This window comes from Hemicordylus capensis, chromosome 3 (assembly GCF_027244095.1).
Source record: "Hemicordylus capensis ecotype Gifberg chromosome 3, rHemCap1.1.pri, whole genome shotgun sequence".
Taxonomy (NCBI): Eukaryota; Metazoa; Chordata; class Lepidosauria; order Squamata; family Cordylidae; genus Hemicordylus; species Hemicordylus capensis.
The window spans coordinates 55,642,694-55,665,163 of NC_069659.1; the positions used below are offsets into that span (position 1 = coordinate 55,642,694).

Consider the following 22,470-nt stretch of genomic DNA (forward strand, 5'->3'; position numbering starts at 1 on the left):
CCAGCCCCAAAGGAAGAGTCTCTCTCACACACACACCCAACTCACTCCCCAGATCCAGGAGGGACACAGCAGATGCCCCCTGGAGCAATTGCCAGATGCCCGCCCGGGCACAAGGCACACTCGGTACACTATACAGCAGCATGGTTTGGGAAGGCAGAAGGGGGAACCTTCCCCTTGCCCACTCACCTGCTCACCCACCCTGCAGCTGTGGCTGTGGCCTCCGTGGCACCCCCTACCCCACTGTATAGTGTGTGTAGGAAGTAAAAGGGAGAACACCCCTTGCCCCCTCCCACTGCTGCCGTAGCCAAGTGGCGACTCTGCCTCCCCATCAATCTGTGACTGCCACCCCTCGCTAGCCTCCCAAATAACAGGACAGTCAATCTGCAACCCATTTTCTGACTCTGTGCGGGCACAGAGGCCATTTGTGTTACCAGGCGAGTGGGCGTAGGAGGGTAGGCATGTGGGGGAGGGTGTCCCCATCACCCACCTGCCCTGATGCTGCCACTTGCCACTCTTGCAGTGTCAGCAGGGTGGGAGATTGAGTGGCAAAGTGTCGCCCACACCTGCCCACCCTCATTGGCACTGCTACCCTCTCCATCTTGATGATGGTGCAGAGGGTGGGCAGGTGAGTGCAGTGTCACACACAGGTAAATTGGGCACCCGGACTGCCCCCGCCGTGAGGCCCTCCGCCGCCGCTGTGAGCCCCCTGCTGCCACCACGAGCCCCTCCCTGCCATTGCCACCATGAGGCCGAACCAGTGACCCTTGCACAGATAGTCATTCCAGCAGTCGCTCCCACTCCACCCACAGCCACCACCACAGGGGCCTGCCCCAACCCCGCCCCTGGCCGCACACATGGTGGCTAGAATACTTCTAACGATCAGTAATTTGGCCTCACGGAGGTGGCAAACAACCCCACAGCAGCCGTTCAATGCCTCCCTCACACCTTGGGGGCCATGGGCAAGGGCCCCATGGTCCAGGGCTAAGAGCACCTCCGGGGATGCAGATGATAATGAACATCTGCCCACTCACCCCGTCCACTGGCCATATGTTACGGGCCCCTGCGGGAAGGTTGGCTGGCCATACCATCCGTTCCCTGCCTGTTGGAGACATTGTCAGACCCACCCGGAGCAGCCGCCCTCTGCTCGCGAAGGAGGAGAGCGATGGCAAAACTCCTGCTCTTCCCTGCCCTTCCTTTCCCTGGATTCTGAGCGGGGCTGGGAGCATGGCTGAATGGGGATTTGAACTCTGGTCTCCCCAGTCCTAGTCCAGCACTCTAACCACTACACCACGCTGCAGGCAAGGGCAGCTGCAGGCAAGGGCATGGATGCTCCTGCTCTTGTCCAGTGACTTGCAGGGGACAGGAAGGAGCACAAAAATCCCCATTCAGCCATGATACTAGCTGGGTGACTCTGGGCCAGTCACTTCACTCTCAGCTTGACCTACTTCACAGGGTTGTTGTGAGGAGGAACTTGAGTATGTAGTACACCACTCTGGGCTCCTTGGAGGAAGAGTGGGATATTCTATATTATTAATTCTAGACTGGCCATGTGCCCTGCGGGGTGGCTGGAAAGCAGTTTGACAGTTGGATCGAGGGCGCTGTGATGCAGCAGGGAGCTTGGAGGCTGGGGGCAGCTTCGGGAGCTGGACAGTTGGCTCAGGGGGCTGCAGGAGGCAGATGGTTGTCTGAGCTGCGCCATGAAGTGGCAGGGAGCAGGGAGCTTGGAGGCTGTCAGGTGAGCAGGTGACAGTCTCTGGCAGTGGACTTGTGGGGGGGGAGACTTGTGGGGGGTGAGCGGGGGGTGAGAGCACTGCAGGGGTGGTGAGGGTGAGTGAGAGCATTGCGGGGGCAAGAGCGAGTGTTGTGGGGGTGGCGAGAGCGAGCGAGAGCATTGCGGGGGTGGTGAGAGAGAACGAGAGCATTGCAGGGGGTGGTGAGAGCGAGCGAGAGCGTTACAGGGGGCGGCGAGAGCAAGCAAGAGCGTTGCAGGGGCAGCGAGAGCGAGCGAGAGTGTTGCAGGGGGCGGCAAGAGCGAGTGAGAGTGTTGCAGGGGGCAGCGAGAATGAGCGAGAGTGTTGCAGGGGGCAGCGAGAGTGAGCGAGAGCGTTGCAGGGGTGGCGAGATCGAGCGAGAGCGTTGTGGGGTCAACAAGAGTGATCAAGAGCATTGCGGGGGCAACGAGAGTGATCGAGTGCATTGCAGGGGTGGCAAGAGCAAACGAGAGCATTGCGGTGGCAGCGAGAGCGAGCGAGAGCATTGCGGGGGTGGCGAGAGCGAGTGAGAGCGCGGGGTGTGTGTGTGTGTGCGTTGCCACAGGTGAGCTCCCTTCCTGGCATCTCCAGGTCGGGCTGAGCGGGAATCCTGCCTGAGAGCCTCGGGAAGCCACTGCCAGTCTGTGTATTCAGTACTAAGCTGAATGGACCAATGGTCTGACTCAGTGGAAGACAGCTTCCTATGTTCATATTTTCCCTTGGGCTCATTTGCAAGATGCCTGCCACTTTAAGAAAGTTAGAGAGAGTGCTGCTGAGAGCTGTGGCTGGCCAGGATTTTACCAAACATTCTGCTTGCCTTGCAGGGCACTCTGGTATCCAGGCTGTATGGTATTCCTGGTGAAGAGGAGGGAAGGGAGCCTCAAGCATCATCCCGTGGCTCCACCCGAGCACTGGGAGGGGGTAAACAACCTCCCCTGCTTGCTGAACCTGCTTTTAGAGGAGGGGCTGGGAATTGGGTGACCCTCTTTTGACAGAGCCCTGTTTGAGAGCTTGCCGAGGTTTCACACGGGAGTGCTAACCCCGCCTTCAGACCTCAAGCCCTGTTTTTGCTTGTTGTGAGAATAGCCTCTTAGTATACCGCCCTTTTTACCTTTATAAGGATATTCCAAGACACTTTGACTACTAGAACAATCTGAAAATGGGGCATTTGTAAACTACACCCTCAAAGCAGGAGTAGATTGAAACATAGCTGAGGAACTCCCTGGTCACCCAGAAAGTTGACATTTGGCACATACAGAAGTCATTCACACAACTGAAAACTAAGTTGGACAAGTGTCCTACCCAGATTTGGGAGCTGTGTGTGCTCCCAATTGTTAGATAAGTGGGTGTAAACAACTAGGTAGGAGGAGGGAGAAGTGATTGTGTGGAAGCATGGTAGGAGGAAAAGCTGGGTAGCTTTTGTCCTACCTTGGTCAAATGTGGGTGTGAAAGCTGGGTAGGACAGCCCTGTCCTACCCAGCTTTTCCTCCTACCTTGATTCTGCACAATCACTTCTCCCTCCTCCGAGTTGTTTGCTCCCACACAACAAAAAATAGGGAGCACACACAGCTCCCACACCTGGGTAGGACACTTGTACTTTATTATTTATATCTATGTATATAAATAATAAAGTACTTTGGGAAGTCTTGTTGAAAAGCTGTATAGAAACATTTTGCACTAGCTTACATAGTGGCGGTGAATATGCATGATGACACCCAAAGCAAACTTTATGTATTTATTTAACAAATTTCTAGACCACCCAAAACTTACGTCTCTGGGTGGTCCACAATAAATCCATCTTTATTGCATATAAAAGGAAATATAATTTTCTTGGATTTATTTCATTTTATACGCAATAAAATGTCTACAAAGGAAGTATATAAATATTTGTTGTATTCGTACCAAGTTTTCAGTTTTGTGAATGTCCTCACATAGCACATGGCAGAGTCTAATTACAAAAGAAGTCTGAAATGGAGACCCAATTCTCCAAAGAAGTGATGACAAGTAATAAAGCACCAATGGCCACTTAGGCCACCCATAAAATTGGCATTGGTATGCCAGAAAACTGGCATAGCTCAAGGTACACTGATTATTGGAAAGCTCTCAAAATTGGACTTTTACTTGTAGACTGTAGATTACCTCATACCAGAAGTCCACATTCCAGCACAAACAGCCAGCATTCTAGGACAAAGCAAGGCAAATTGCACATGGGACAGAATGTTGGATGTGGAAGTTGCTGTTGTAACTTTAAACCTGCTTTGGGGGCAGGGAGCACTTCCAGCTGCAACAAGGAATATTTATCTGGGGTTTCCCAATACAGTTTTAATAGTAGTGATGTCTGATAAGAAGGAACCTAAACATGTATAAGTGGCATATAAATATTCATAGTAGTAGTAGCAGCAGCATTTGACCATACTAAGGCTTCATTCTTAAGACCAAAATGACCTGCATTATTAAATATTAAATAGTTTTTAGTTTTATTAAATAGTTAACTGCGACCAGCCAGCCCTGCAGCATGTAATGAGAACCCAGAATCTGGGGTGAATCCCAGTTACATACCTGCAATTAGCCAGCATTTAACTAGGATCGCTAACCAGGATTCAATCCTGGATAGAAATCCTCCTTAAATGCTGGTTAACTGCAGTGATTTAAGCAGGTTTGCCTGGAAATTTTAGGTTATATTTCATTAAATAAATACCAAAGTAGTTTACAAAATAATTAAAACAATACATAATTAAAATACAAAAGTACAGTTATTAAATATAAATATAATCTCTATTTAAAAGTTTTTTAAAACCTATATAAAACAGTAATACAAAAAACAAAGTGCCTGCAGCAAAAACTGTGCTCTCATATAAAAGCCTGGTGAAGAGCCACATGTTTACTTGTTTTTGAAAAACTGTCGTGGAGGCTGAGGAGCAGATGCCAGCCAGGAGAGCATTCTGAAGTCTGAGGACAATGACTGAGAAGGCCCTGTGCCACATGCTCATTGAGCCTCTCTCACAGTCAGCATGTGGAGAAGAGCCCCCTCCAATGATCTTGTCAAGCAGGCAGAAACCCTTGGGAGCAAGTGGTCCTTCAGATATCCAGGGCCCAACCTGATAAGTGCTTTAAAGGTTAAAACCAGCACCTTGAATTAGACCTGGAAACAAATTGATAGCCAGTGCACCTCTTTCAGAATTGGTGTAATCTGGTCCCAACAGGCAGCTCCGGATAAATTCCTAGCTGCTGTGCTTTGCACTAGCTACAGTTTCCAAATATTCTTCAAGGGCAGCGCCATGTGGAGCACATTACAATAATCCAGCCAGGGATGTAAGGAGTTTGTCTGTGGCCAGAGGGCAAACTCATCCAGCAGCTCCCCTGCCCCCTGGGGTTTACCATCACATGGGCCAGTCAGCCCTGGCAGAACTTCCCTAACCAGTGAGTGGTTGGTGAAATCGCTGACTGGGGGTTCCTCTGGAGCTCCTTGAAATCTTTGTACTTAAATTATTCATAGTGTTGAAAGTTCTCAGAACTATAGAGTGTTTTTTTAAAGTATTGATTTAGATGCAAGGATCTCTCTGAGTGAGAAGAATCCACTTCTGCTTGCATAGGAAGGTGGATTTGTTGATTGCTCCACAGTCTACAACCCCTTGTGTCTGTGAAAATTGCCTACAGAGGACAATGGCACCTGAAGGGGGCAATCGACCAAGGCCCAGCTCTTAATGGGATTCTGTTCTGCAGCTTGCCTGCCTCCCCCTCTCCCCTCCTCCCCTCCCCTTGGGCACTCCACGTGGTTGCTGCTGCTGCTGCTTCTCCTCCTCCTCCTCCTCCTCCTCCTCCTGCAACAACCACTGACTTATATCTATATAATCATGAGATTATATATCACCTGTCCTGAAGAGGGGGACACCAAGGTGGAGTTTTTTGTTGCAGTCTGCTGGGCTCCAGAGTGAGAGGCACAACGGAACACTGAGATGTTTTGCTGTGGGAGTCCCAGGTGTAACAATACACGAGGAAGCACACTGGGTCATGGAATTAGGGATACATATATCCCAAAACATGCCTTGAGAGCACTTGCCTTTTGTCCTGCTCTGCTGAACGAGGGATCCCAGACAACCTTTTAAAAAAAATGCATTGAGTCTTTGTCCTTCCTGGGTAGGAATGTGTGTGAATCGCCTATGGCATTCAAGTCTGATTGTGAGGACAACTGGAATGTGCTGGTGCATTTAAAGAATATTCTGTGCTGGGAAGGGCTTCCCAAAAATTGTATCAAAAGTTTTGATGGCACCTGTTCAAAATTACATCACTAACTCATCCCTATTGTAATGGAGGCTGCAAATAAGAAAATTGTCTTATCTGTCTTTTCTCCCTGGCCTAATGGCCAGGTATTGTCTCTCTTTGTGAGAGGAAGAGGAGAGTTTAGATTTCATTCCAAGGCTGAAATGATCTTAGATGTCAGACACTTGCAGTAGCTAGTCCTGGGAGTCTGCTTAGCTGGGCACCCCTCATAGAGAGTGTGAAGCTAATCCCCTTTCCAACTTGTGGGGCTTGTAGTCAAAACTAGGGGCGACCAGTCCACTGCCAACTAAGCAACTTGTCCCTATGTATAACATAGACTGGGAGCTCACATTGAGGTGCAGCTCCTGAGCACAGCAAAAGTGCAGTCTCCAATCCTGGAGATGCAGTTGCAACCAGGGAGGCTTCTGGGAGCAGGCAGAATAAGCTCAGCTGGTAACATCCATAGGAACATAGGAACATAGGAAGCTGCCATATACTGAGTCAGACCACTGGTCTATCTAGCTCAGTATTGTCTTCACAGACTGGCAGCAGCTTCCCCAAGGTTGCAGGCAGGAATCTCTTTCAGCCCTATCTTGGAGAAGCCAGGGAAGGAACTTGAAACCTTCTGCTCTTCCCAGAGCAGTTCCATCCCCTGAGGGAAATATCTTACAGTGCTCACACATCAAGTCTCCCATTCATATGCAACCAGGGTGGACCCTGCTTAGCTAAGGGGACAAGTCATGCTTGTTACCACAAGACCAGCTCTCCTCTCCAACACCTCACAAGAAGCCAGAGAGAGTGCTGTTTTGGAGATGAGAGGCACTCTAGCCCCCGGTTTCCCAACAAGCTGGCTGCTGCAACCTCTTTTGCTTCTTCCTTTTCACAGATCAGAACCTGCAGAGCTGTGTGGGTCTCTTTGTTTGTGGGGAAATGATGGGGGAGAGATCCTCATCCCCTTTTTGCAGCTTGGAGCGACAAACCTGCATGTTTCTTGATCTCAGCACTAGCTTCCTTCCTCTTGGGGAGGCAGGGGAGAAAAGGAACAATTAACTCTATGGGTTTTAATGGGTACCATAGGGAATGTTTTTATCTCACCAAAAACAATTGTTGCAGTGCTTGGGACACAAGTGTGGAGAATGGGCATTTCTTTCTGGCTATATGCAATCAGCACCTTCTTCTGTTCATATTCCTTCTCTCCTCTCACCCATGAGCAGCACTGTGGGAGGAGAGAAGGAAGCTCCTTTGGAGCATTGTCCCCACCCCCTTGCAACTGACATCAGAGGTAGAGGCAGGGCCAATAACCGGGAGAGTGTCCAACCTTCTCTCATTCCTCCCCAGCTTTTCACCCCAGCACAGCCAGCATTTCAGTGAAATGCTTACTGGAGAGAATGGGAGTATATGTCGAGTTCCCGCCAGTGAGCGTTTGCTGGCTGGGTTGTGGGAGGGGGCAAGGGGTGCCATGGCTGAGGGCAAGGGGGAGTCTTGGTGACTCCCCCAGACCCTGGCAGCTGAGGGACAATCATCCCCCCACTACATAGACCCTATGCCTGTATACAGCTTTGAAGTGACTAAGTCATGGGTAACTGTGGCCAAATCTGCCTTTTCGAGAAAGGGATGCAGCTGGCACACTATCCAAGGCTGTGCAAAAGCACCTCTGGCCACCACCTCCACCAGAGCATCCAAAAGCAGAGCCAGGTCCAGCAGTACTCCCAAGCTGCACACTTGCTCTTTCAACGGGAGTGAAACCCCATCCCAGTCGAATTCCTTCATCCTGATTGGCTCTCCTACTGACCAACAACACCTCTGTCTTGTTGGGATTCCATCATGGCCTCCAGCCTCCAGGTCATCCACTGCCTCCCTAGATCACGATATAAAGAGAGATAGAGCTGAATATCATCTGCATATTGCTAACAACTCAATTTAAGTCCCCAAATGACCTCTCCCAGTAGTTTCATGTAGTTAAACATTAGGGGGGGGCAAATATGAGCCCTTTGGGACACCACAAGCCAATGCCCAAGGAGCTGAGCAGTAGTTCCCCAGCACCACCTTCTGGACCCTTCCCCCAAGAAAGGACCGAAGCCACTCCAAAGCAGTGCCTCCAATCCCTATACTTGAGAAGCTGTCCAGAAGGATACCATGGTTGATGGTATTGACCACCTCTCGATCACACTCCCCCTGTCAAGCTCCCAGTGACGATTATCCACTAGGGCAACCAAGGAAGTTTTAGTCCAATATCCAGGATGGAAGCCAGATTGAACGGGATCAAGATAATTGGTATCATCCAAGACTCTCTGCAGATGAGATGCCACCATGCCCCAAAAGAGAAGGTTAGAAACAGGTCTGTAATTGTTTAGTTTGGAGGGGTCAAAGGAGGGCTTTTTTAATAGTGGTCTCACCACCGCCTCCTTAATGAAGCACTGATTATAGCCTCCAACCACCTGCCCATATCCTCCCTGGCAGATTTTATTAGCCATGAAGGGCAAGAGTCTAGAATGCACAACATTGCCTGCACATTGCCCAGGATCTTGGCCACAACCTCAGCCTGCACCAACTGAAAAAATATCACACAATGAACTGAAAACCAAAAGAAAAATGGGAGAATTAATCAACATCACGTGCTTTATCTTTAGAGTAATGCTAGTCTCATTGATCCACTTAATCTTTTATTACTCAAGCCAGTGATAGAATAACTCTCTATTGAACACATCTACTAGGGCATGAACTCTGAGGACTTGAATTTTCTAGGGATGAGAGCTCAAAGTCAATCTAAATATTGAGTTTCCGACCAGTTCCATAGATTTGTTTTTCTACCTGTCATTCTTTTTTAAAAGGGTCATGTGCGCCATACATATTGTCTGCTGAAAAACTGACTGTAGAGGTATCCTAAAATTTAATGCAACTAAGGTGTATGTTTTCTAACATAGCTGGTTTCTTATGCCATGTTTACTTCTAATTCTGAAATGGAAAATCATGCTTTCAGAGTAAAGTAGAAAGGGAAATGTTTGGTCTAGTTTTACAAAGACCTGTATTTGAAAATACTTGTCTGGAATTGGTCTACCGATAAATGCAACCAAATCACATGATGTGAGGTGGTATGCTGGTATCCAAGGCTGGCCCAAGGGTTGGTGGTGCCCCAGCCAGAATGGGTGACTTCTGCCCCTTCACCCATGTGGGCAGGCACCTCCCACTGGGTGGGCAGACAATCCCCATCACCCTGCCACTCACTTGCTCTCCTTGCTGCCTCTGGCCACCACTCCTGATGCCAAACGGCTTTTTAAATAGTGTGTTATATAATAGTGTGTTATATGTTTTTTAATAGTGTGTTATAATAATGTTGCTGTGCAATGACAATGTGATTATAATACACTGTGGCAGGCCGGCTGCCCTGAAGCAGCTGCTAGTGGCAGGAGCAGTGGGTGGAGGCAGGGAGGAGAGTAAGTGGGTGGCTTCGCAGGTGACAGAGATGAGGAGTGCCCGCTTGCTCCCTCACTCACTTGCTCACTCATGCCTGTGGGCACAACATGTGACTGAAGCCATCGGCCCTCCCCTTTTGGTGCCCTAGGTAACTGCTTAATTCTCTTAGCAGATGGGACAGCCCTGCTGATAACCCAAACCAGACAAAGGATTGTCAAGTTTCAGACTTAGGAACCTAGGAAGCTGCCTTATACCAAGTCAGACCATTGGCCCATCTGGCTCAGTATTGTCTACTCTACACAGACTGGCAGAGGCTTCTCCAAGGTTGTAGGCAGGAGTCTGTCTTAGCCCTATCTTGGAAATGATGCCAGTGAGGGAACTTGGAACTAGGAGGGAACGTAGAAGAGGAGAGCTGGTCTTGTGGTAGCAAGCATGACTTGACCCCTTAGCTAAGCATGGTCTGACCTCGTTGCATATGAATGGGAGACTAGAAGTGTGAACACTGTAAGATATACCCCTCAGGGGACGGAGCCACTCTGGGAAGAGTAGAAAGTTTCAAATTCCCTCTCTGGCTTCTCAGTCAGTATATAGCAGCTTCCTATGTTCCTATTTTCTGCATGCAAGTATGCAGATGCTCTTCCCAAAGCAGCCCCATCCCTTAAGGCAGGCCTGCTCTCCCAAGCTGTTTTTAGCCTACAACTCCCATAATCCCCAGCCACAATGGCCAATAGCCAGGGATTAAGGAAACTGTGGGCCAATGTCTGCAGGAGGGCCAAAGTTGAGCAGGCCTGCCTTAAGGGGAATATCTTACAGTGCTCACTCACATAGTCTCCCATTCAAATGCAAACCATGGTGGACCCTACTTAGCAAAGGGGACAGTTCATGCTTGTTACCACAAGAGATATGGGCTGGTGTTGCTGTACTGGCATTGCATATGAGACAAGTCCATTCTTCAGTGTTATCAACTAGCAGCCCAGTTAAAAAAGGATACCACCAAATATTAGTCATGTAGTGTCATGGTTGTATAGGTGAGTCATTTTTGAGCCCCATTTCCATCATGGCCTCTCTCCATCCAGCTCAGTGCTGTTTGGCAACAAGTGATGATGCTAGACTTTGGATGGGGAAGGGTTCAAAATGTGAATTTTTGCTGCTTGAATAGCTTCCCAGTCAGGTCCAAACCCCTTTGAGCTGGGCCTGATTTGAAATAGGATTCACACTGCCACTATCTGGCCTTCACTGTAAGTTTTCCCAAGCCAAAAAAGAAAGAAAGAAAGAAAGAAAGAAAGAAAGAAAGAAAGAAAGAAAGAAAGAAAGAAAGAAAGAAAGAAAAGCCATATCTTGGGAAGGAGAGAAGGATTAACAATGAGGCATTAACATTGCACATAGGAGAAGCTTTGCAGGGCTTCTTTTTAGCTGGAAATGGTGCACAGAGTGGCATTATTCCAGGCGCAGAGAAAATTATGACTCCTGGCTGGCCTCTTCTGTGAGGTAGTTGAGCCTTCCTGTCACAAGTTACCTTCACCCCTCTTTTTCTACGGGAACAACTGTTTTGCTTTGAGAAAGGGAAAACTAGCAGAAAAGGTAGGTGTGCTTCATTTGAGTTTTTTGAGCATTCAGGTCAAATACACAAAAAACCTTCAATCCTTTTTCAAGTGTTCAGTGGGAACACTTGGAATGCCCAAATGAGCTGGGAGAGTGAAGTTTGCACTTTACTATTGGCAAAAGGAGCAGGCAGCATCAACCCACACTGCTGCATTGGCTTATACTGGCCATGCTCCCATTCCCTGCATGATCATGGTTACAGGCTTAATTACGATAAGCAAGCCAAGCGTGCGCCCATGGAATGTGATGCGAGAGCCCCTATTTTAGTGCCAGTTGTAGTCCCAGTGCCATGGTTCACTAAACTATGGTTGGCAGCTAATTTAATCCTAGTTAAGCACGGCAGCAGGAGTACGTTAAGCACAAAGCACAGGTTCTCACCTCACAGTCCACGGGAGCATGTCCAGCTTGCTGATTGTAGCTAATCCTTCAACTCTGACCATCTGGGTTGTGAGAACATGGCCACTATAACAGTACTATATCACAGGAGATTAGGCCCCACCCTAACTGCTTAAGGTTTCTCCAAAACATTGACCTGTAAGATTAAGCCATAAACATACTTGTATCAAGTCAATATACTTTATAACAGCACAGTAGGTTTCCATTACATGTACTGATGGCAAAATAAATACTTCTGCCACACTTTTGTGGTGACAGTCTGTTTTCCCCCCTACTGTGATAGTATCTCTAATTCTCCATAGAGGAAAAAAGTCATGCCCCAAACAGCCTTGAAGTGCATTTAGAATGATGGATAAAGGGTAAAAATGATGGCTACAGTTACACAGATGTATTTTAAAGTGAATCTTGTCATATTCAATAATTTACATGCTGTGGAAGCATGAGGAAGCAAATTTTATTTGTGGAGGTTCACTGTCAGGTATACACAACTCTCAGTTCAGGTCATAGTTTCCTGATTCACTCTGAATTCTGCCTGCTGACTGACTGTGATGATGATCAGGGCCTCCCTGTGATCTTATTCAGAGAGTTTTATTTGTCTGTCCTGCATCCTTGGAATAAGTTATCACCATGTATTGCAGGGATTTGAACAATCAGTAACTTGGCTTTATTTCTGTACTGAATGTATTCTGCAGCCCTTGGTTTTTCACACAGGACATTTGGTCTGTACCTATGATAGAATCTGTTGTTTAACTTGACTTCTGAAATAAACTACTCAGATTGAGCTGAATATGTATTTATGATGCACATTAGGCCTTTCCTGGATTTCAAAGTTCCCAGTTGTGGCAGTAATATCACCCATGTGACATGAAGGTTAGGGCAGCTTCATATGTCATGGTGAACCACATGGTGAACCACTAGTGGAGCCACTGGTTCTTGGAGAGCACATGTAAGTCCAGCTTCTGGTGTTAGGAAGGATATGCTGACATTAGGTGTGGCGAACAAACCTGCCAGTATTGACATAGTCAACCCTTCAGAACCCAGTATCTATAACCTAGATTTGAAGTGTGGCACAGATATTGGGTTCCATGTTACAAGTAGGGTAGAATAAGACAACACCAGTGAGTTCATATGTTGCACTCAATGTTGGCATGAATGAATGAAATTTTATTACGTTCAATGACCAGCTGTCTCATGTTGGCATATCCTTCCCAACACTGAAAGTTGGGCTTGTGAGCACACTTTGGGAACTGGTGGCTTGGATGAACTGGCAGTTCACTATGAAGTGCAAAGCTGCCCATATTATTTCAGTAAAGGGATCTGTCACACTCCACAGCTTCATGTAGTTGCAAAATTACCAGTGTGGTATGCTTTCTCCCCAGGAAATTGTGAAATGGTCTCTTCACAGAGGTACTACATATAAAGCCTCCTGGTGTTTGCAGTGGTCACCAGTTCTAACAGCCAGTGCAAGCAAATGAAGCTGAGAATCCTCCTTATGTCTCATACTCCCAGCAAGGAGATAGTCTCTTGAGGCAGTGCTTTGCTTTCGACAAAAAAACTTAGTCAGGACCATAAAGCAAATGATTCTCAAACTAGATGAACCTGCACAGAGCATCTGCGCACGAGTACCTTATTGCTGTTAAACCTGTCCACCACAGTCTATTGGTGGTTGGCCAGTGTCATATAGGATCTCAGTCGGTCCTGAATTTAATCCAAAGTAATAGCACTTGCTTAGCAGTGGGTTGACTAATGTTTTGTTTGTGGGGGAAATAAGGAAAGGTGCCCCTTTCCCTCACAGTTAGTGTGTGAGATGGTTGGTGGTTGAAAATGACAGATCAAAGGCTTTCCTTGGTGGGAAGACTGTAGCGCCTATGGAGGGGGCGGGGCTTTCTGCGCTCCATTTGCCATGTGCTCCCCTTGCATCCTTTCTAACCATTCTTGGCCCCTCTCCATGCATCTTCTTCTCAGCTCCACCCCCCCGGGCTCCATCTTACAACTCCCCCACATGCTCCATTTTTTCTATATACTCCCCATCCCCATGACCGTGTGGGCGGCAGAGCGGGCGGTGCAGCCTCCTTCTCTGGGCCTGCCGGCCAAATGGCAGGTGGGGCCTCACTGGGACCAAAACAGGCCTCTCTGCGCTGGCGCAGACACAGAGAGGTCTGATTAGGCCTCAGTGTGGCCCCACCTGCCATTTGGCAGGCAGGTAGGCCCGGAGAAGGAGGCTACACCTACTTGGCTGGTCTCCTCACCTCTCTGCACAGGCTCAGAGAGGCCTGATTTGGCTGCAGTGTGGCCCAACATGCCATTTGGCTGGCAGGCAGCCCCGGAGAGGGAGGCTGCGCCACCCTCTCTGCTGCCTGCTCAGCCGGTCTCCTCACAAGAAGGACAGCTGTGGTCCGGCCATACTCAGCAGCGGCACTTAGCAGGAGCAGCAGCACTCAGCAGTGGCAGCTTGCACCACCAGTTTCTCTCCCTCCAACTGCCCACGCCTGCCTTATTTCCCTTGCACACCGCTGCCGCTGCCACTGCTTTGTCTTGGCCAGCCAGCCTCCACTTTCCAGCATTCCTATTCTTCTCCTGGGAGCTGCCTATGAACTATCACGAGAGTTGCCACGCATGGGATTAGCCACAGGTATGCCTTAGAGAATTATATTTATAGATGCTGGGCCAAGAAATGCCAATGGGTTGCAGCAGATTAATAGGTAAGCTCCTAGTTTTTCTTTGGTAGGTCCTTGAAACAACATGGCACAAGAAAATAAGAAATAAGGTATTTCTAGTGTTGGTCAAGGATTAGAACCAAGAGATAGGTGCTCAATAAAACAAAAAAAGCTATAGATATTCTATCCCCTTTGGTATAAAATTAGGCACAACAGATAGTTATAGAAAGGTTGAATAGCAATAGCAATAGCACTTACATTTATATACCGCTCTATAGCTGGAGCTCTCTAAGCGGTTTACAATGATTTTAGCATATTGCCCCCAACATTCTGGGTACTCATTTTACCGACCTCGGAAGGATGGAAGGCTGAGTCAACCTTGAGCCCCTGGTCAGGATCGAACTTGTAACCTTCTGGTTACAGGGCGGCAGTTTTACCACTGCGCCACCAGGGGCTCACCAGGGAATCAAAATAATAATAGCATACCTATAAAAAGAAAAACCAAAAGTCTCAGAAAAGACTCAAAACATCAAAGTATTATTAGTTTTGAATTACACAGAAGAATAAACTGTCCTACCAATGCTTTTTCTCCCACTTTGTTGGGGTATATACATTTGTATAATAATCGGAATTTGTTTTGTAATCCCCCCCCCCTCCTAATATCTAAATGGTTCAGACTGAGCATGTTTAAGTTTTTTTTTTTTTTTACTCCTTAGCTCTGATATAAAACATCTGTTATGTGTCTGGATTTTTATAATTTTTAATATAGTTGCATGTAATTCTGCCTCCCAATCTAATTCTGCAAAGATGCTGCTCTTGTCATGGTTTACAAAACATCCCCTTTCCAGTTCGCAGCTGATGTTGAAAACTCCTAAAATATTTATGTTTTCTTTGTTGATGGATAGAAATGTCTCTGCTTATAAAATAAATCCTTCAAAGATAAACTCTTCCAAACACAAAACTTTCCCCAGTCATTGTAATCACATTTTCCCAACCCTGGTACAGTGTGACATGTGCTATGGAGATGTTGCTAAAAACAGAGCTTCCTGTCACAGGTTAGTCCTATACCAGTCACATAGACTGGGCCAGTGTGGTCTGGCACCCCCCCCCCAGTTCAGTTCAGACGGGGGGGGGGGTTCACGGACTTTAAAAAAAAAAAACACCACACAATTTTTTAAAATGTCACTTAACTCCTCTGGGGGAGTTGTTGGAGGCGACAGAGGGGGTGTCTGTGGTGTCCATGGAGGTTCTCCCTCCACCCGCTGGCCTTCCTTGAAGCCCAAACCCACCATTCGGCTGGCTCTTCAGCGTGTCCGAGCCTTCCCCCTTTGGCGCGGTGGCCATTTTGGAGGCCGGCGCACCTTCAATAGGCCTCTGCGTGACCCAGGCCACACAGAGGCCAATTGCACAGGCACGGTGGCCTCCAAAATGGCCACCATGCCAGAGGAGGAAGGCCCGAATGAATCAGAATCAGAATCAGAATCAGCTTTTATTTCGATCAATGACCAGAACAAAAAACAAGCAAAAAAAGGAGAGAGTAAGACATCATAAAATGGTAATACGCAACTTGCAAGCAATGTAACAAAACTTGGCCACAGAGTTAGTACTCATGCTATCAAATTTAGACAGTAATAAATCAAGATAAAAGTCATCTGAGCGGCCAGGAAAAGGCTTCAACAAGGGTGAAATAAAATCTAAATGGGCATCCCTGTAGAGGTCACAGTAAAGAATAAAATGTGCAGTCGACTCAATAGCACCTGAGCCACAGGGGCAGAGGCGCAAAACATAAGGAATCCCCTTGAACCTTCCCTTAAGCACAGATGTTGGAAGAGCGTTAAGACGTGCAAGGGTCAAGGCACACCTAAATTTAGGAAAAGTTATGTTACTTAGGTAATCAGCAGACTTAAGATTGTAAAGCTGGTTACCTATATACAAACCTCTAGGTATTTTGGAGGCTTCAGCCTGTAGGTCAGTATCAATTATTCGCTGTTTAATAACCTTCATAGCTGTAGTAGAGCCCATCCTAACAAGTTCTTCAAGTGGGATCCCATAAAGTTGAGATTTTATTTTAAGCATCCGTTTCCATCTCGAATCAAAGGAGTCGGTCATAGTAAGAGGGACTAATCCCGCTAGTGAGAACTTCAATTTTAACCAGAATAGGAAAATACATTTCCAATAAACCGATTCCAAAGTATAGAGGCCTGCCTCCCATCTAATAGCGGCATCTGAGACACTATTTGGGACCTGGAAGATGGATCTAAGAAATTTTGTCTGTATGGTGAAAAATTGCAGAAAGGGACCAATTGTGCACCATACGTAAGCTGTGGGTGTACTTTAGCTGCAAAGAGTTTAATAGCAGCAGGTATATATGCAGTGCCCTTAGTGAAATAAAAAGATCTAATTGAGTTGGCCGAATGCTGGGCTTTCTGTATGGTGTAATTCAGGTGGGCCTGACGGCCTCCCGAAGCATGGAAGACTATGCCAAGGTATTTAAATATTTAACTTGTTCTATTAATTGGCCATTTATTTTCCATACATGGGGCTTGGGGCGTTTGGCAAGTACCAGTACTTTAGTTTTCTGGTAGTTTACCTCAATGGCCTCCTCTGCACAAAAAAAGCTAAGTGATGCAAGTGCCCGCCTTAGGCCAACTGGAGTCAGTGACAAGAGAACCATGTCAACGGCATACAGCAAAATTGATATATGTTTATGAGCCAGTTTGGGCGGATGAATAGAAGGAGCATTCATATGAGTTACTATGGAGTTAATATAGATGTTAAACAAAATAGGGGCTAAAATACACCCTTTGTATTTTATGTCTATGTGTGGGGATTTCAGCAGATAAGTGACCCCGTGCACTACAATGACCTCTTAGAGATGTATTTTCATGTAGCTTATAAATTAATAATAGGAGACGCTTATCTATGGATAAATCCCTCAACTTAGCCCAAAGGCGGCCCCTAGAGATGGAGTCAAAAGCAGATTTTAAGTCAATAAATGCCGCATAAAGGGCAGAGCCAGGTTTGCAAGTATATTTCTCAGCCAGGTGTTGGAGTATAAAAGCCTGCTCAATGGTCGATTGGCCTTCGCAAAATCTGGCTTGTTCAGGAGCCAGGATGTTATAGGCATCAATCCAGTCAGCCAGTGAATGAAGAGCCAGCCGAATGGTGGGTTCGGGCTGCAAGGAAGGCCGGGAGGCGTGGGGAGGGAACCTCCGTGGACCTCCCACTGCCACCTCCAACAACTCCCCTGGAGGGGGTAAGTGACATAAAAATATGCTTTAATGTAAAAAACAAAAACAAAGTCCGCGATCCCCCGAACAGTCGGGGGGGGGGTGTTTGGTCTGGGGTCAGACTGAACAGGGGGAGTGGTTCAGTTCAATGTTGAACCGAACCGTCGAGCCGTCGAACCATCGAAATGAACCAAAACGAATCATCGAACTGAATCGGCTTGACATTATTGCACATCCCTACTTCCTATATTGCTGCAGCCTGATACAGTATACGTGTTTCTGGGAAGCATAGCAGTGGGGATTCGAACCAGCAACCTCTTGCTCACTAGGCAAGTCATTTCCCTGCTGTGCCATTAGGTGGTTTTAATGTAGTTTAAATCAGAGGTGAGAGGACAGTTGGATGAAGCGCCTTCCCACATGATTGAGATAAACAAAATTGAGTGCCTGAAAGGGGGCAGGACATGCATGCTCATATCTCTTATTGTTTAGTAACACTACAGAGCTGGCACGGTGTAGTGGTGAGAGTGTTGGACTAGGACTGGGAAGACCCGAGTTCAAATCCCCATTCAGCCATGAAACTCCCTGGGAGACTCTGGGCCAGTATATCTCAGCCTAACCTACCTCACAGTGTTGTTGTGAGGACAAACATAAAACCATGTACACCACTTTGGGCTCCTCAGAGGAAGAGTGGGATATAAATGTAGAAATAAATAAATAAATGTAGTAGATGGGGCTGATCGGATGTATCATCTAGGGATGTGCTCAAATTGATTTTTTCATTTCAATCTGTACATGAAATGAATCACCCCCGATTAGTTTTGTGTCTGAATCTGCCCTGCCAAATCACCCCTTAATGCCAGTGTGCCCCAGCCGGCATTAAGCTTCATTCTGAAAAGCAGATGCTTGCCTTTGGTGAGTCACTTTTAATCTCTACTTTTTGTAAATGTAGTCCTGATAAAATTTGTACCTGAATTTTCCAAATCTTAATCTTAATCTGAATACATTCAGGGCAAAAAATGGGTACCAGGGGCAAAAGAGTCAGGTGGTGGTAGCACCCAAGGGGTGGAAGCTACTACCCAAATTTCAAAGAAATTAGGCAAAGGAATGATTTTTAAAGAATTTTTTAAGTTGGCACATCTTTAAGCTTTCCCCCATAGGGAATAATGGGGATTTCAGCAGCCTTATAGCTCCATGGTGGAGCTATAGGGTGGCTCAGAGCAGGTTGTGGTGGGTGGTAGTGCCCAATGGATGTAAGGAAGCTACCACCCATATTTCAACAAAATTGGACAAAGGGGTGATTTTAAAATCATTTTTGAAGTTTTATGTCTTTAAGCTTTCCCCCCTAAGGAATAATGGGTATTTCAGCAGCCTTAATTATAACTCCCGGTGGGGGGGCACTAGGGTGTCCCAGAGTGGGTTGTGGGTGGTAGTGCACAATGCATGCAAGGATGCTACCACTCAGATGTCAAAGGAATTGACCCCCTGAATCAATGACAAACGTATTCCTACAACCACCCACTCTGGGTCACTCTGGTGTCCACCAAGTGGAGTTATGGGGCTGCTGAAATTCCCCATTATTTCCTATGGGGGCAAAGCTTAAAGATGCACTAACTTCAGAAATTCCTTAAAAATCACCCCTTTGCCCAATTTCTTTGAAATTTGGATGGTAGCTTCCACCCATTGGGAACTACCACCCAACCCACATTGGCCACAAAATGGAGGTCCGAGTCTCTGAATTTTCTGGGTCCGAATCTGGGGTGATTTGTTTTGTGCCTGAATCTGGGCAATTGAGGACAGGGGTAATTTGTTTTGTCTACAAATCACTCAAATCAGCCAGATTCAGGTACAAATTGTTTTGTACTTGAATCATTTTGCACATCCCTAGTATCATCCAAACTGGCCAATTATGGCGGGAGTGAATGTAATTCACCACAGGGAGGCTGTTTTCAGTGGCTTCCCTATGGCACATGCAGTGTGTGCCCCAGCCGGCATTAAGCTTCATTCTGAAAAGCAGATGCTTGCCTTTGGTGAGTCACTTTTAATCTCTACTTTTTGTAAATGTAGTCCTGATAAAATCTAGATTAAGATTCAAAGATCAAAATCTCTTAAGCAAAGGGGTTGATAATATATATATTGACCAAGGCTTAATTAGGGGCACCTCAGGTAATTTTTTTTCCTTCAGAAGATGCTTCAAGAGAAATAGAATTGATTGCTTAGCATTGCCACCCTTCATTTTAGTCTTTTTCATGATAGGTGACTTTGCTTCTTCCTTGAGGCTTACATTTACGATTACATATAGCTGCCATGTAGTTATGCTAATTTATAGATTCCTGTGCATGATTCAGTGACCTATTCCACATTTATTCAGAGCAAATAAAAGTCCTTTCTATGGTGTTTGATCTGTTATCACAGTTTTGGAAATACAAGCATTATTTGATGTTGCAGTGATGGGGTGATGAATATGCAAGCATGAATTCACCCTACTTAGCTCCATTATTCCTTACATCACTTGCCTCATAAGAGTTTTCCTTGTTACAAAAAATGGTTTCTTCTTGAATACTAAAGTTGAAATAAAAACATTTGATTTGAAATCAAAATATTCCATGCTGAAAAGATGAGCAATTCCAGCGTCTCCAGTTGGACTTGCAGAGCCATTACTGCAGACACGGAAGCACTGCCCATTCACTGTACAGAATGGGCAGTAGCCATACCAGTGTTACCCCACTTGCCCCATTTGCAACACCAGAAAGAAATATAATAACTCTGGTAGCATGGCTACCTTTTCTCTATGATGATGTTGCTTCTGCATTTACAGCAGCAGTTCTGCAAGTGCTAATGGAGACACTGGAGATGTGTATCATGTCGGTGACCAGCTTTACGTAAGAACAACCCTGTTGGATCAGGACCAGGGCCCATCCAGTCTAGCATCCAGTTTCACACAGTGGCCCACTGGATGTCTCTGGGAAGCCCACAGGCAAGAGATGAAGGCATGTCCTCTCTCCTGCTGTTGCTCCCCTGCAGCTGTTCTGGATTATAGCCAGTGACTGACATCCTGACTAACCAACATCCTTGCAGCCGGAAGCTGCTCCTAATGCAACTGGAGAGTTTCTCCACTACCAGAGTGTGAAAGGGGTGTAGGAGTGAGACAGGTTTTTGCAGATCATTCTTGCCTTCAGAAGTGCTCTGTGCCTTCTAAAAATATGTCCTTGAGGGTTACATGACCTGTGGGGACATATTTTCAGAAGGCAGAGGGCACTTCCAAAGGCAAGAATGATCTGCGAAATTCAGTCCCCCAGACTCACATGCCCAAAAGTAGTGAGCAAGCTCTCTGCAGTATGGACACATTTTCCTGGTTCATCTGCACTGTGTTAGTCAGGATGTCAGCCTATATTTTTACTACTAGTAGTACTACCACCTTAAGTGGCGCAGCAGGGAAACCGCTTGACTAACAAGCAGAAGGTTGCCATTTCAAATCCCTGCTGATACTATAGCGGGCAGCATTGATATAGGAAGATGCTGAAAGGCATGGTCTCATACTGTGTGGAGGCAGCAATGGTAAACCCCTCCTGTATTTTAACACAGGGCTCTGTGGTCACCAGGAGTCAAAATCGACTTGACAGCATGCTTTATAGTACTATTACTACTACTACTACTACTCATCATCATCATCATCATCATCATCATACATACATACATACCGATTTTCAACAAAAGTGCTCACAGTAGTTTACATAGAAAACATAAATAAATATGATTTTTAGCTAAAAGGCTAAAGCTATTCTAAAGTTATGGAGCATCCTTTTTCTGATGATGCTAAAATACCACTGTGGGGTTCATGACTGGTGAGAAGATGCAGCATATTCAAAATGGGCATTCACCATCAAAATACTAACCACTTCTGGAAGTTCTCTGAACAATCTGCTTTTTGAGTAGTTGCCATAAAACAGCTCCTGTCAGTTGGCATGGAAGAGGGGATAAAAGGGTGGTTAGGAATAAGGAGAAAGGTTGGCTGCCCTCTGACTGTATAACTGCAGCTTTTTGAGAAAGAAGCATTTTACCTTTTTAGTAGTCTTAGACAGAGCACTAAAAAACCCCCAAAATGTTTCCAGCACAGCTTCTGAAGAACCAACTGTGTCAGGCAAGGCCTTTAAAAAGACCTAACTCTAGAAACAAAACACGTAGTATAGTAGAGCTTGGAATGATGGAGAGACCCTTTTGATAATGTAATTAACATTTCTACAACCTCAGTTTCCTTACTCAGCTTATTTCTGGTGCCAGTAAATTACACTATGACAAAGCTGGATTCCAGCAGGCCACTGAAGGACAGGGTATGCTTGAAGGACATTTTTCATAATTTAATGGTGCTCACAGAGGGCAGATTTGACAACAAGGCCTCTGGTGTGGGCATTTTCAATTTCTGTTTGAACATGGAATGGGATCTTAGCCAAATGAGAAAACATTATAAAAACAAAAGGTGAAAGCTTCCCAAAGTTTAATGAAATCAAAGTTTCCTCTACTAAGGGGCAATGAAGAAACTAAGAGGAGGCTACTGACGAGGGGAGGATTTAGTTCAGGGTTAGAATCAGACTGAAACAAATCATGCTGCCATAAAATGCAAAATATAGTCAAAAACAATGGATGTGAAGCAGTTTCTGTGGCACTGGGGAGAATATACTCTAGTTGGGCAATTACAAGACTATTTCATATTTCATGTAAAGACATAGACCCATTCTTTGTTTTGTTCAGCATATTGCAGACAGAAGAATTATCCACTTGTTTCACAAAAAGCCTGAGGAAAGCCAGAAAAGTTCAAGTGCTCTTCTGTGGAAAAAGCATCCCTTCATACACAGAAACGTAAATAAAATCCAGAGTGACACATGGTTGCACTGTAGTATGACTTTTTAGGAGTATGCCTACTGGTTAAAAACTCACTGACCTACAAAACAAGAAAACATGAAGTGACTGACTGATGCAGCAACCTTTACTTGGCCGTCATTCTCTGTTGGTGAGTGCCAGTGACTTCAAGGAACAAAAACAACAGTCGGCTTGAGTCCTGTCATTTGGTGTGTGTCAGAGGGAGAAGGAATTCTGGATTCATTACATTGCTGATTCACCTCAAAAGGAGAATGTGCTCTCAACAGAAGGAATCAATACGTAGCA

General features: G+C 46.2%; 1 long non-coding RNA gene across 1 annotated transcript in view; it reads left to right on the plus strand.

Moving 5' to 3' along the window:
- The window catches only part of LOC128349431 (uncharacterized), a 51,024-nt gene extending 28,868 nt beyond the window's left edge, over window positions 1-22,156 (plus strand). The window contains exon 3 of the long non-coding RNA XR_008318810.1: window positions 22,057-22,156. This is a non-coding gene — a long non-coding RNA (uncharacterized LOC128349431). The remainder of the gene's footprint in view (window positions 1-22,056) is intronic.
- Window positions 22,157-22,470: the final 314 nt, after the last annotated feature.